Below are 13,112 nucleotides of genomic sequence, written 5' to 3'. Positions count from 1 at the left end.
CAGGCTCTTCTGGGCAGGGCACAGGGCTCCCTGCTCCCTAAACCCTTCCCCTCTTCCCCGGTGACAGCTCACAGACATGCACTCTGAGTCCTGGGACAGCCTGGTTGTGCGGGCCGCTGTGGAGTTGCTGCCCACTGCGGGGATGGAGCAGAAGCCCATTGCGGGGTTCTGTCCGCCTTAGTCCTGGGTTCGACAAACCCTGTCCTGGGCGCTGTTACGCTTGGACATCCCAGCAGTTTCAGTCCCAGCCCCTGGGGCCCCTGAGAGTTTGAGAAAGGCATCTGGGCCCGGAGGTACGTGGGGAGACCCCTCCTGGCATGGTGAGCTCAGCCAGCTCTGGTGGGCCCTGAGCGGGTGTCTGGGGAGAGGGCGGGGCTTAAGGGCCAGGCTGGCTCTCAGCCAGGTGGCCGCCGCCCAGGTTTCCCCCAGCCCCTCCCACAGTGATGGATCCGCAGAGGGCTGAGCTTCGGTCCCCAGTATCCATCCTCTCGAATGGTTCACTCTGTGGCAAGGGCTCTATGCCACCCATGCCAGATCCTGCTGGTCTCTCCTGCAGGTGCCAGCCCCAGGCACACTGCCTGCTGGCTGGGAGATGGTATCCGCCCCCCACAGGGGCCCCCCCAGAGGCCACCGTCAGGTTGTGGTCCTGGAAAGTCCTTGGCTGGCATGTGCTTCTGGCAGGTGGGAGCAGACTGTGCCCCTTACCTGGAGCTGGAGGTCTGGTGTGTCCTGTGTGTGTGCGTGTGTGTGTGTGTGTGTGTAAGGGGGAGGGGTGGCTGGAACACGTCTCCTCTCAGGGTTGGCCGATGGGGCAGAGGCTGGGGAGCTGGGGGCTGGGGGCTGGCTGTGCCTGCCCAGGCCCGTGTTATATAACGAGCCTCTGGCTGGCAGGCCAGGCATCATTCCTCAACAGGCTCTGCAGTCTGACCTGGGAGTACTTAAGCCTAGCACAGCCTGTGAGGCCGCTTCTCACGCAAAGCTGCACAGCTGGCGCTGGGCACCGCCCAGCCTCCCCACCCCCAGCCCCACAGCTGGCGCCCCCAGGCTGCCCCGGAGGGTGGAGATAGGCTTCCCCAAAGGCCGAAGGTGATGAGAGATGTGGACACTTGCTCCGGGGGGACTCAGGGGGTCACCGAGAGTGGCAGAGGACTTCGCCTGGTGAGGGGGAGGGGCATGACCCTTGGCAGAATGTGGGGGACCCCCAGGTCCTCATCCCCATGGGGCAAGCCCTTGCTCTCTGCTTAGCCTCATGTGAGCGGGATCTTTTGGAGACAATACAATGGCGGGGGGGGGGGCTCTCTCCTTATCCCATTTCACAGATGTGGAAACTTTAGGCTTTAGAAAGCATCATGCCTGGAGCTACCCAGCTAGTGAGGCAGAGGCAAGGCCCTGGACCCATCCTAGTCCTTAAGGAGCTGCCCTCAGGGAGCTGGTGGGATAGGGATCAGCCAGGGCCAAAGGGGCATCTAGAGGGCCCAGGGACCCCTGGTCTGTGAACGCAGGAAGGGAAGGTACCCTCCAGGGCCCAGGTCCCTCTTTGCCAAGGCCTGCCAAGAAGCAGCTGGGGTGGGGTGGATGGCCAGCTTAGGCCACCTGCTCCTCTTCCTCTTTCAGCCCCTTACTCATCACGTCTCTCTGGCCTCCTGCTCGGGCCCTCACGTGGCACTTCCCCTCTCAAGGAAACAGCTGGGTTTGCAGAGGGCTCAACCCCTCTCCCCACGTTCAAGGCAAATGACAGGCACTGGATGAAGCCGCCTCAGTCTGCATCTCCTGGTCCCTCTGCCTGTCCCAGCCCTGGTCCCTGGCTTCTGGGGTCTCCCTGCCTGGGGCCAAGGCTCCCCGTCCTGAGGGGCCTGCTGAGAGGAAGGCATGAGCCATTGGTCACCTGGCTTCCCTGGGACCATCCTATCCAGAGACCATGATCTTCTGGGAGGAGCCAGGCAGGAGAGGTGGGCCTGGGACTCTGGGAGGATGGTCTTCCGGCTCGGGGCTGCCCAGTCTCCCTCTGGGCCCTGGGCTCCCATCTGTGCCCTGTGACTGCGTCATCAAGGGCCAGGCTGGGAAGCCTCGTAGTGAGAGCAGAGCTCTGGAGCTCACCCCGGTTTGCCCCCTTCCAGCTCTGTGTGGCCCTGGGCCTGTAAGTGGCCCCTGGCCTCAGCTTCTCCATCTCCGACACGGGATAGTGCCGGCCTCATGGAGCTGATATGAGGCTTAAAGGATTTAACGCACAAAGAGTGCTCAGAGCGGCATCTGGCCCCTGAGGCCTGTCACCACACTCCCCATCTGGGGCTGGGGACACAAGCAGATGAGATGGACCTGCTGCACCCCAGCTCTCTTGGAGGCGAGGAGAAGCCCTCTCCCCACGTTTGGAAGCAGCATCACTAGCTGTCTAGCTTCCTGGTTTCCCCCAGACCCAGGAAAAGGCCCAGGTTTGTCCATCTGCCTTTGATGCCTGCCTTGGGGTGGTGGGGGCTGCTGTGCCACCCTGGGACACTGCCAGGGCCCTTTTATCAGCTGGGTGGGCCTTCTTGGACCCCCAGCCTGGTGCCTCACGCTCTCCTGCTCGGGAGGATGGAGGCAAGGCCGAGGATGGGGGCCTGGATAGGAAGGGTGTGGGCGACTCTCCATGGGAGCAGGAGGCGGACGTCAAGCAGCAGGACTGGCACGAGCCAAGGCGGGGAGGTGGGAAGCAGAAGGCACATTTGGGGACAGACAGAACCTCTGAGAGGAGGCGGTATGTGCCCTGGAGAGGGGGTAGGAGGGGCGCAGCCAGGCCTCGTCGTCGTCTCTGGGCATCCGGAGCCTGAGCATAAGCGGCCCCTCAGTGGGGCCTCTGCAGGTGGGTGCAGGCGGGGGATGGGGGCTCCCTGTGTTCACCCCAAAGCTGAGGTAGGAAGACATCTTCCTCTAACCCCCCAGTGGGGCGGCTTTGGGGCTCACTGTTCTGTAACCGTAACCCAGCGAGCCCCTCCAGGCCCAGATGCAGAGGGGTCTGGCCTGGATAACTGCTCAGGGAACCCTCTCCACCCTGCAGCCTTGGCTCCTGATGGGTGGGCCCTGAAAGCAGCCGTGGCTGCTGGGGATGAAGCATCTCGCTTGGTCTGACACCCCCACTCTGGCCACTTGCCTGTAAACATGAGCCAGGGCTCCCCTGCCCCCCTTCCCTGCCCCCCGCCCAGACCTTGTGTGGGCCCAGGTTACGTGGGTGCCAGTGATGGAGAACCATGGGGCCTGCATTTGTCTGGCCCTGGCCCCAGGCCCGAGGGGGAGGGGGAACGGGAGGGTGGGCTGGCGGGCATATGGTTGGAATTACTTGAACTGCCTCTTGGCACCTTAGCCCTCAGCTGGGGGTCCACAGGCTGCCTGGCCTGCTACCCCGACCACCCTCCCACCCACCACAGCCCTGGGGTGACCCCCCACCCAAAAGTAGAGTCTTCTGCTGCCGGCTCCCCCTGCCTGGGCCTCGTGCTCTCCGTTGCCTGGCATCTGGTCGGGGGTGGGGATGGGGACAGCCAGCTCCACCCCCACCCGGACTAGCTCCTCTGGGACCCTGGAAGGTTGTGGAGCCATGGAGGGTCACACAGAGGAGGCTCAGCAACGTGGCAGAGGCGGGCTGGGAGGCCAAGCACGGTGCCCCTCCCCCACCCGGCCTTTTCCCCCCAGGGCGGCTGTCTGGGCCCCCAAGTGGCTTGGAAGCCAGATAGTCCTGGGTTCAAATTCAAGTTCTGCTTTTTATTAGCTGAACCCCAGTTTTCTCATCTGTGCCATGGGGATAATTCCTGCTCCTTGGGGAAAGGTGAAACCATCAGGCAGACACAGCTTTCCTGCATCTGAGGGCAGCTCTCTTTCCGGGAAGGTGGCCACGGGTTTTAGTTTTATTTTCCAAGTAGATAAAAATGTGCAATTTTTACAAAGGTTCGGGAGTAGTTGACTGGTGACTTTCATTTTCTGCGTAGCTATTCTTTACTCTTCTCATGGTTCTTTTTGTGGGTGGCTCTGCCCCCACGGGCCCTTCTGACCTGCTGGCTCCCACCTCACCCTTGTGCCCACGGTGCAGGGGGCTGTGATGCTCTGTCATGAGGCTCAAGGCTCTTTTCATCAGTTGAGCCTGCACAGGGCTCCGTGCATGGCACAGCCATCAGTGTAGGGATGTGGAGTAGGGTGGCAGGGGTAAGTGGGCAGCCTGGTGAAGCTGGGCCAGCTCAGGGAGGAAGAGGCACTTGGTGAGAGCCCAGAGGGCAGATTCTGGGCCTCTCCAGCTGCCTAAGGCTAAGGCCTGGCCCGTAGCTCGTGCCCTCTGACCCTTGGAGGCCTTGTCCAGGCCTCGGTTCAATGGAGTTGGGAGACACGCCTATGCTTCCTGGGGAAGGGGCCCCCGTTGGGGCAGCTGAAAACAGTACTAGGGTCGTGCCATAGCACCCCATGAGTGCGTCCACTCCCCATTGAGAAATCCTGCAGGGCCCAGATGGACTGGGGGCTGGGGTCAGAGGTCAGGGGTGGGGGGGGGTCTGGAATTGCTCCTGGGGCAGCACATTTTTCTCCTCTGAAAACTTATCTTAGCAAAGAGATCACGGAACAATTGGACTCTTTTCCGGGCCTCTGCCATCCCCAGACGGCTGGCCCATCCCCTTGGTGGGGGCTCCGAGGGGGCCGGGAAGTTGAAATTTGTAAAATGTTTGTAGGAGGGGAAGAAAGGCGCTTTGTGTGGGGCCGGGGCCCTGGCCATTGGTCAGCTCCGAGGCCCCCGGCCGCTCCCAGCATGCTCCCCTCCCCGGGGAGGGCCGCGCTTGCCCGCCCCGAGGCCAGCCCCAGGGTCTCTGCAGCCCCTCTGCAGCCCCTGCACCCGCTGCGTCGGGGCCTCGGGGACCCGGGTCCCCGGGGCCGCCCAGCCTCTGGCACGGGCCTGGTGGGGAGGCCTCCCCAGACGCCAGCATGTTTTTCTACTGGAAGAAGCGGGGTGCCTACGAGCTGGAGGCCCTGCCCAGTGGCCTGGCCGAGCTGGAGCTGGGGGCCGTGGAGCGCTTCTCCTGGAGTTCCACCCTGGACATCATTGAGGACCTCGGGGGTAGGTGCAGGCCCGCTTCCCCCAAGAGGGCGCTCAGAGGCTTGGACATCTGGTCTACCTGGCTGCCTTCCTGGGACCAGAGCCTGTGGCCCATTCACTGTGCACGCACCCCTGCCCTCCCTGACCCAGCAGTTGCGTGGGACCCAGGGCCCCTCCTGAGAGCCGCTACTGTGGGGGAGAGGGGCCTGAGCACGAGGACCCTGGGGCATCAGGGGCAGAGAGGGCAGGCTGAGGAGCCTCTCCTTCCCGAGGGGGGCTGGGCTGGGCAGCGGGGGCCCCGCAGCGAGGCTTGGAACACGGCAGCGGTGCTGCCTCCTGTCCTTCCTGGGCCCAGCCTCTGTCCTCTGCCTCTAAGATCAGGGCCATGTGGTGAGATAGGTCTTTCTGGAATGTTCATGTTCAGGCCCCAGGACACATGTTTCTCCCATTATCCTCATTGCAGGTGAGGAAGCAGAAGCAGAGAGAGAGATTAAGCCGCTTGAGAGGCAGGACAGGTAGTGGGTGATGCTGAGCCCCGAGGCCTGGGTTTGGACACGCGGACCTGGCCACTTCCCAGATGTGAGATGTCGGGAAAGTGGAGAAAATGGGGTGATGATTCCGGGGGTGCCGGGGGCTGCCTGGAGGCCTCACTGGGCTGTCGCATGGAGCACTTCAAACCCCACATGCCACAGGCTTTTTTTTGTTTCTGTTGCATATTTTAATTTTGTTATTTTTTTGGCCATACCCACAGCATGCAGGCATTCCCAGGCCAGGGATCGAACCCACACCATAGCAGTGACAATGCAAGATCCTGAACCACTAGGTCACTAGGGAACTCCATTATTGCCACATTTTATCACAGCTCAGCTAGTGAGTGGCCCAGAAAAGGGTTTGGCCTCAGGCTGGCAACTCGGATTCTGTCGGGATGCTTTGGTGCCTGTGATGGAAGCCCAGGTCCAGCCTGCAGGAGCCCAAAGGGTGTGGTGACTGGAGTCTCAGTCTCTCCTCTGTTGGCCTCATCTCAGGCCCTAGGCTCGGCCACCCTGCCCCAACCCCAAGGCCACAGGCCCAGAGGAGCAGGAGCCAGGCACAGGGGTTGGCATGGAAAGTGATGGGCAGGCCTGGTGCCCACCTTGGAAAGAGACGGCAGGGGCATTTGTTCCATGCAGGAGGGCAGGCAATGCTGCTCTCAGAGGGAGAATGGATGCCCGGCGGGCATAAAGCACAGATGTCCCGCGTGTGAGCAACTACCTTCAGCTGCCTGTCCCTTTGGCCAAAGTGGACAAGGGGCAGGTGGCTGCTTGGCAGGGCGGGGTGGGCAGGGTGCCCAGCTGGGCCCCAGGAGCACTGGCACCTGTGCAGGAGGCTGATGGGTGGGGAGCCCATGATGCTGGGCAGGGCGTGGAGCAGGGGGAGGCAAGAGGATGGCACGGGGCAGGCACTGGCCAGCTTGGTGGAAAGCGCCCCTTCTCTTTCAGCCTGGCGCCCTTCTGGAACCAGAGGATGGGTTGGGGGAAGGGGCCTGGGGAGCGGGATGAGTCCTGTCTGCTTCATCTGGCAGGTTCCTGTCTATCAAAGTGGGAAGGCGGCTGAGGTCCGGCCTAAGGTCACTCGGCCAGTCCCAGACATAAGCCAGGGAGGCCGAGCCGGGGCCGATTCCCCCTGCTCTTATCTGTCCTCTACATTTCAGTCACTTCGAGGCACGTGTCACCCCTCCCCAGGGCTTTGGAGCAACTTCTGTGAAGCCTGCCCCACCCCCATCCCACCCCACCCCTCTTCTCCCCAGCCGCCTCCCCAGGCAGGGCAGTCCCTGCCAGCTCTGGGCCCCACAAGCCATGGCCCAGTGATCCACTGCTTCCAGCTCTGTGGCCCCACAGCAAACATTTAGCTGTCTTGGCTGCTGGCATCTTCATGCCCACACTTTGGAGACAGAGACTATTCCTTGGTACCCCCTTCCTTCTGGAAGACAAGGCTCAGTGGGGTCAAGAGCGATGGCATCCAGACACACAGGCTCTCAGCCTCGGAGCCCCAAGACCAGGCCTTGCCCACCCTCAGGTCCCCGTGCCAGACCCCGGCTGGGAAAGAGGCCCCGGCATGGAGTAGGTGGGTCACAGCGCGTGAGCAGGCCCCGGGGGTGAGCTGAGTGGGAGAGCCGGGCACACAGCTGTCTGTGTGGGCTCTGTCCTCTGCAGCCAGCCAGCCCTTGGCCAGGGCCCATCAAGGGTGGGTGGTGGGCCCTGGGGCAGCCTGGCCCCGAGGTGGGGTGGGGCTCATGCACGGAGCATGACTGCCCTGAGCCAGAATCTCACACCAGCCTCTCCGTCCCGCTCCCGTTCCTCCCTTGGCCACTCTCAGTTCCTCTCAGGAGCCTCAGGAGGAAGCCCGTGGTGGCCAAGGGGCAGGTGCCCACAGCAGCCTCGGCCAGAGGAAGTAGCTGGCCGGCTCCGGGCCCGAGTGCAGAAACTTTCTGGACCCAGAAAGGAACCCTGAATGTGCCCTCTCACTTCTTCTTACCGAGCCCAAGGCACGGGTGTGGGCAGGGCAGCAGTTGGGGTCTCTAGGCCCCCAGGGACAATGCCATCCCGTGGTTCTGGGCTGTAGGCAGGGGCAGCATCAGAGGCCATGGTCCATGCTCCCTCATCCAGCTGGGTCCCCTCTTGACTGTCTGACCCCAAAACACCTCATGGGGCTTTGGGAGGGAATCACATTTCTTTCCGGGCCACCCATGATGGTCTGGGGTAGGGAGTGGCAGACGCTTCCTGGGGTCAGCAGCCGTTTGCCTGGAACATGCTCCTTGGGCTCTGGGGCTGGTTTGGGTCAAATTCTGCCCTTCTGCAGGCTGCCCTGGTGACACGGGTTCAAGTCTAGCACAGTCCACAGCAGCTGGCCAACCACAGACAAGCTTCTTGGAGGGCAGGGCATCTGAGGCCACAGCTGCTTCCTGGGAGGGGCAGCCTTTGCGTGGCCAGGCCTAGGCTGGGAGGTGGTGGGCAGGGAAGCTCTGCCTTCTTGAAGCAGAAGGATTCATGGGAGGGGGCTCATAGGTGAGGGGTTCCCCCAGGGAATATCATGGATTGTTTCTCCTACACTGTCTCAGCCTGGAGCCAGCTGGGAAAGGGGGCACGTAGGTGACAACGGGGAGGATCCATTCATGTGTGCCAAGCACCCGACTGCCGGGTACCCCTGGGGCATTGTGGGGCGGTGTTGCCTAATGGTCAGAAGTGCAGACCTGGAGTCTCAAGGATCTCGGCTCATGTCCCAGCCTCATGGCTCCCTGGGCAAGCGGCCCCACCCCAAGCCTCAATTTCCTCATTTATCAAATAGGCATTATCATCATACTACCCTCTCTTAACTGTGCAGAACAATATACTATGCCACTGAACTTTTTTTTTTTTTTTTTGCCTTTTCTGGGGTCGCACCCGCAGCATATGGAGGTTCCCAGGCTAGGGGTCTAATCGGAGTTGTAGCCACTGACCTATGCCAGAGCCACAGCAACGTGGGATCCGAGCCGTGTCTGCGACCTACACCACAGCTCACAGCAATGCTGGATCCTTAACCCACTGAGCAAAGCCAGGGATCGAACCTGCAACCTCATGGTTCCTAGCCGGATTCGTTAACCACTGCGCCACGACAGGAACCCCCCCACAGAACTTTCATCAGTTAAAACTTTTCACTAGCCACATTAAAAAAAACAAGCGAAAACTACAAACAAGCCAGTGAAATTATTATTAAAATTTTAGAGTTCCCATTGTGGCTCAGTGGGTTAAGAGCCAAACATAGCGTCTGTGAGGATGTGGGTTCAATCCCTGGCCTCACTCAGTGGGTTATAGATCCAGCATTGCCACAAGCTGCAGTGTAGGTTGCAGATGGGACTCAGATCCAGCATTGCTGTGGCTGCAGCTCCAATTCAGCTCCTAGTCTGGGAACGTCCATATGCCACAGGTGTAGCCATAAAAAGAAAATACATACATATATATATATATATATAATTTAACTCAATATACTCCAAACACATTACCATTTCAGAGTTTCTGTCACGTGCAATGGGTTAAGAGCCAAACATAGTGTCTGTGAGGATGTGGGTTCGATCACTGGGTGTTACTGTGAGCTGCGGTGTAGGTTGCAGATGCAGCTCGGATCCCGCGTTGCTGTGGCTGTGGTGTAGACCGGCAGCTGCAGCTCCGATTCAACCCCTAGCCTGGGAACTTCCATATGACATGGGTACAGCCCTAAAAAGAAAAAAAAAAAAAAACCCTTACCATTTCAATATATAATCTGTATAAAAAATCATAAATGAGATTTTTTTTTTTTGGCCAGGCCCAGAGCATGTGGAAAACTTGGGCCAGGGTTAGAACCTGCAGTGACAACCCTGGATCCTTAACCTGCTGTGCCATAGAGAACTCCATCAATGAGATTTTGCATTCTCTTCTCTCTCTCTCTCTTTTTTTTTTTGCATGAAATCTTCCAAATCTGCTATGTATTTCACATGCACAGCGCATGTCCGTTTGAACTAGCCCCATCGCACATGCTCAGTCGCTAGAGTGGCCAGCCTCTGGCCTTTGGGGTCAGATCAGGCAGCAGAGGGTTTGACGGTGAAATGAGACCAGCTGTGGAAAGCAGAGAGGGGCCGGCAGGTCCTCCGTCAGAGCTACAGTTATTGACAGTTGTTTCCAGAGCGATCTGGTGGGGAAGAGAGGCCCAAAGTAACAGGTGAATTCTAAGGCCCATCCCAGGCCAGTGGGATCAAGGAAGGAGAGACTGACCTGGAATTTGGATAGGATGAGATAGAGAGGCCTTCTGGAAGGTCCCTGCACTTGACGTGGGCCTTAGACAGTAAGCAGGATATCAGTAGACCGTAGACAGCAATGGGAAGAATGTGGCAGGGGACAGAGGAACAGAACCAAGAAGGGCTGGGCTGGGGTCAGAAGCTCGTTTCGCTCCCAGGGGAGGCGGTGAGTGTGGGGGCTGGGGTGAGGCGATAGGGAGTGGTGGGGACTGCGGAGGCTGGAAGAGAGTGTGCTGGTCTCAGGCAGACTCAACTTGGGAGCTGGAGCCATTAGGAATATGGGTCTAGAGCCGCCAGGCTCCTCGGGTTTGTCCGTAGAAGCCAGAAATCTGGATTTTTATGTGAAATCTGACTTTTCAAAGTTGGCAACCAATTCAAATTCTTTTGAAGCACTGTGCTCAGCCAAACAAAACATGTCTGCCGGCCGGCTTCTGCCCAGGCGCCCCGTCGGCCAGTTGTGGTAGGGATCGTGTTGGAGGAGACACAGAACCGGCATCCTGTGACTAAGACCAAGAGGGGGGTGCTGGCGCGTGGGCTTGTCTGCCTGGCCAAGGGGCCCTGGCTTTCCCCAGGATGGTGGGAGCTGCAGGGGCCCAAGGAGGCCGGAAGGGCAGCCAGGCTGTTTCAGACCCAGAGAGAGAGCCTTGGGCACCCTGGGGTGGGGGTAAATTCAGCATTCTGGGTCTACCTGGGGCTGGCTGAGGGCCAGCAGGCAGACCCCTGCTCCATCTGACCCAAGTCAAAGGGGCTCTACAGGGTGGGGACCCTGCGGGGAGCAAGGGCGGGATCCCCAGGAGCTGCCCCAAGTTCACAGAGCCACTTCCTCCCCTGCCTCACTGCTCCAGGGCCGTCTCCCTGACCAGCTGCTACCCAACAAGCTCGGGACTCTGGAGCCCAATGGGCATTGCCCATCTCCATTCAAATTCTCTAGAGAGCTGGAGTTCCCACTGCAGCTCAGCAGGTTAAGAAGCTGACTAGTATCCACGAGGATGTGGGTTCGATCTCTGGCCTCGCTCAGCATGTTAAGGGATCTGGCATTGCCTCCAGCTGTGGTGTAGGACACGCAGACGGGCTCAGATCCTGCATTGCTGTGCCTGTGGGGTAGGCCGGCAGCTGTAGCTCTGATTCGACCCCTAGCCTAGGAACCTCCATATGCCATGTGTGCAACCCTAAAAAGAAAAAAAAAAAGAGAGAGAGCTGGAGTTCCCATTGTGACTCGGTGGGTTAAGAACCTGACTAGTATCCATGAGGATGTAGGTTTGATCCCTGGCCTTGCTCAGTAGGTTAAAGGACCCAGTATTGCCTTGAGCTGCAGTGTAGGTTGCAGATGTGGCTCAGATCTGGCATTGCTGTGGCTGTGGTGTAGGCCGGCAGCTGCAACTCGATGCAACCCCTAGCCTGGGAACTTCCATATGCTGCAGATACGGCCCTAAAAACAACAACAAAAAACTCTCAAGAGAGCAAATCTAACTGGGCTGGGCCAGGTGGCCCCCTCTGACCCAATAGACTATGTCTGTGGTATGATACCATGTCCTTACTGGGCCCACGCTTTCTGCAGGGCTGGAAGTGGAGCAACTTGCTAGAGGGGAGCCCATGGCAGGCCTGGGATGGGGACAGACTGTTCCGGTCAGTGCCTGGTTCCTCCCGAGCCCCCAGAGGCCCCTCTCCTGGCCCTGAGAGCCATCAGAATCCTCAGTGATTTTCCTGTGTTTGGAGTCTCTGGGAGACAAGCAGGCCCACAGTCCTTGGGAGGTTGTAGCTTTAGTGCGGAGAGCAGGAAAACTAGATTCCAGAGGGGTTAGGACCACCAAGGGAACGGGTGTCTGCAAAGCGGATTGAGCACCTTGATGGAGTTGAAACCAGGCGGGGTGGGCATTATAGGCCAGAGATGTCAGCCAGGTAGAACTCCAGGGCTTGGAAGAACCGGTGCCAAGAGCTCCAGAACCCAAAACTGCCCCACAACAGCTGAGGGGAGCCTGGCCCTGCAGTGGCAGTGGCCTGGAGCAGTCATGGCAGGACCCAGAGAGCTGGCAAGGCAGCTCCAGGACCCTGAGGTGGAGGAAGTAGCCCAGGGCCTACAGAATTTAGGACCAGAGTCTACAAGTCTTCTTTTTTTTCTTTCCTTTTCGGCCACCCCATGGCATATGCAGTTCCTGGGCCAGGGATCCAACTGAGCTGCAGTTGCAACCTACACCACAGCTGCAGCAACGCTGGATCCTTAACCCACTGTGCCGGGCCAGGGATCGAACCTGTGTCCCTGCGCAGCAGAGAGGCTGCCAGTCCCATTGGGCCACAGCGAGAACTCCCAGAAATCTTGTTAGAACCCAATGCCAGGCCCTAGGTTGTGGGAACACAGGGACTGAGCGTTACCAGCAGACCTCATCTGGCTGTGTTCCCCAGTCTCAGGTAGGGTGCATGGGAAACTCCCCAAAGCCGGCTGAGATCTCCAGGTCCCTGGAGACCATGACGGCAGAGCGGATGCTGCTGGGCGGTAGAGAAGACCCCTGCTTCCCACCCCACCCTCGAGGCAGCTGCATCCTGGCAGGCAGGGCCGGGACAGGGCCAGAGGGACTGCTGACCCCGGGGACCTGGTCAGGGTCCTCATAGGGCTATCTCCCATCTCAGCTGCCCCTGCCTCCAGCTAGATGCAGGACAGGTGTCACTGGCTCTCATTGCGGCTGAGGAAGTGGAGATTCCGAGAGGGGAATCGGAACTGTGTGATTCTCAGAGCTCCTCAGTGGCCTAGTGGTTAAGGATCTGGTGTTGTCACTGCTGTGGCTCCAGCCACGGCTGTGGTGTGGGTTTGATCCCTGGTATGGGAACTTCCGCATACCCCAGGTGTGGCCAAAAAAATAAAGAACTGTGGGATTTTAGGAACTGGGTGAGTCGGGGCCGTCCTGAGAATTAGTGGGGGGCAGACAGGCACGGGGTGCTTCTCAGAAGCCCAGGTCCACGTTGCCCAAAGGGTCTTCTGAGGGTCACTGTGTCATGGCTTCCCTCTCGGCCTGGAGGTTTCAGGATGTTGTATGAGGGCCGCATGCAGCTGCTCCCACACCCAGCCTCCCGGCCAAGACACCTCACATGTGCAGCTTTCCAAAGGGCCTTGCCTTCTGCCAGGCCCCTCATGAAGTCCTCAAGGCTTGTCAAGGTCACCACTGGGTCCCCAGGGCTCAACTCAGGGCTAGGTTCATGGCGGGCCCTCAGAGGACCCTGGCTGTGTACTTGCTGAGAGAATCCAGAGATCTGTCACAGCTTCCTCCACTGAGAGTCTTTGAGGGCAGG

At 59.5% G+C, this 13,112-nt stretch overlaps 1 protein-coding gene across 2 annotated transcripts in view; it reads left to right on the top strand.

The window, feature by feature from the left end:
- Positions 1 to 4,960: 4,960 nt before the first annotated feature.
- PLEKHG5 (pleckstrin homology and RhoGEF domain containing G5) overlaps positions 4,961 to 13,112 on the top strand; it is a 40,766-nt gene continuing 32,614 nt past the window's right edge. The window contains exon 1 of one of the 2 annotated variants that reach the window (XM_047791268.1): positions 4,961 to 5,065. The gene's annotated coding sequence lies outside the window, so the exon portion shown is untranslated. The remainder of the gene's footprint in view (positions 5,066 to 13,112) is intronic. The other variant, XM_047791267.1, reaches the window with a different exon arrangement.

Source organism: Phacochoerus africanus, chromosome 8, assembly GCF_016906955.1.
Source record: "Phacochoerus africanus isolate WHEZ1 chromosome 8, ROS_Pafr_v1, whole genome shotgun sequence".
Lineage (NCBI taxonomy): Eukaryota > Metazoa > Chordata > Mammalia > Artiodactyla > Suidae > Phacochoerus > Phacochoerus africanus.
This window is presented reverse-complemented; position numbering and strand designations above follow the sequence as displayed.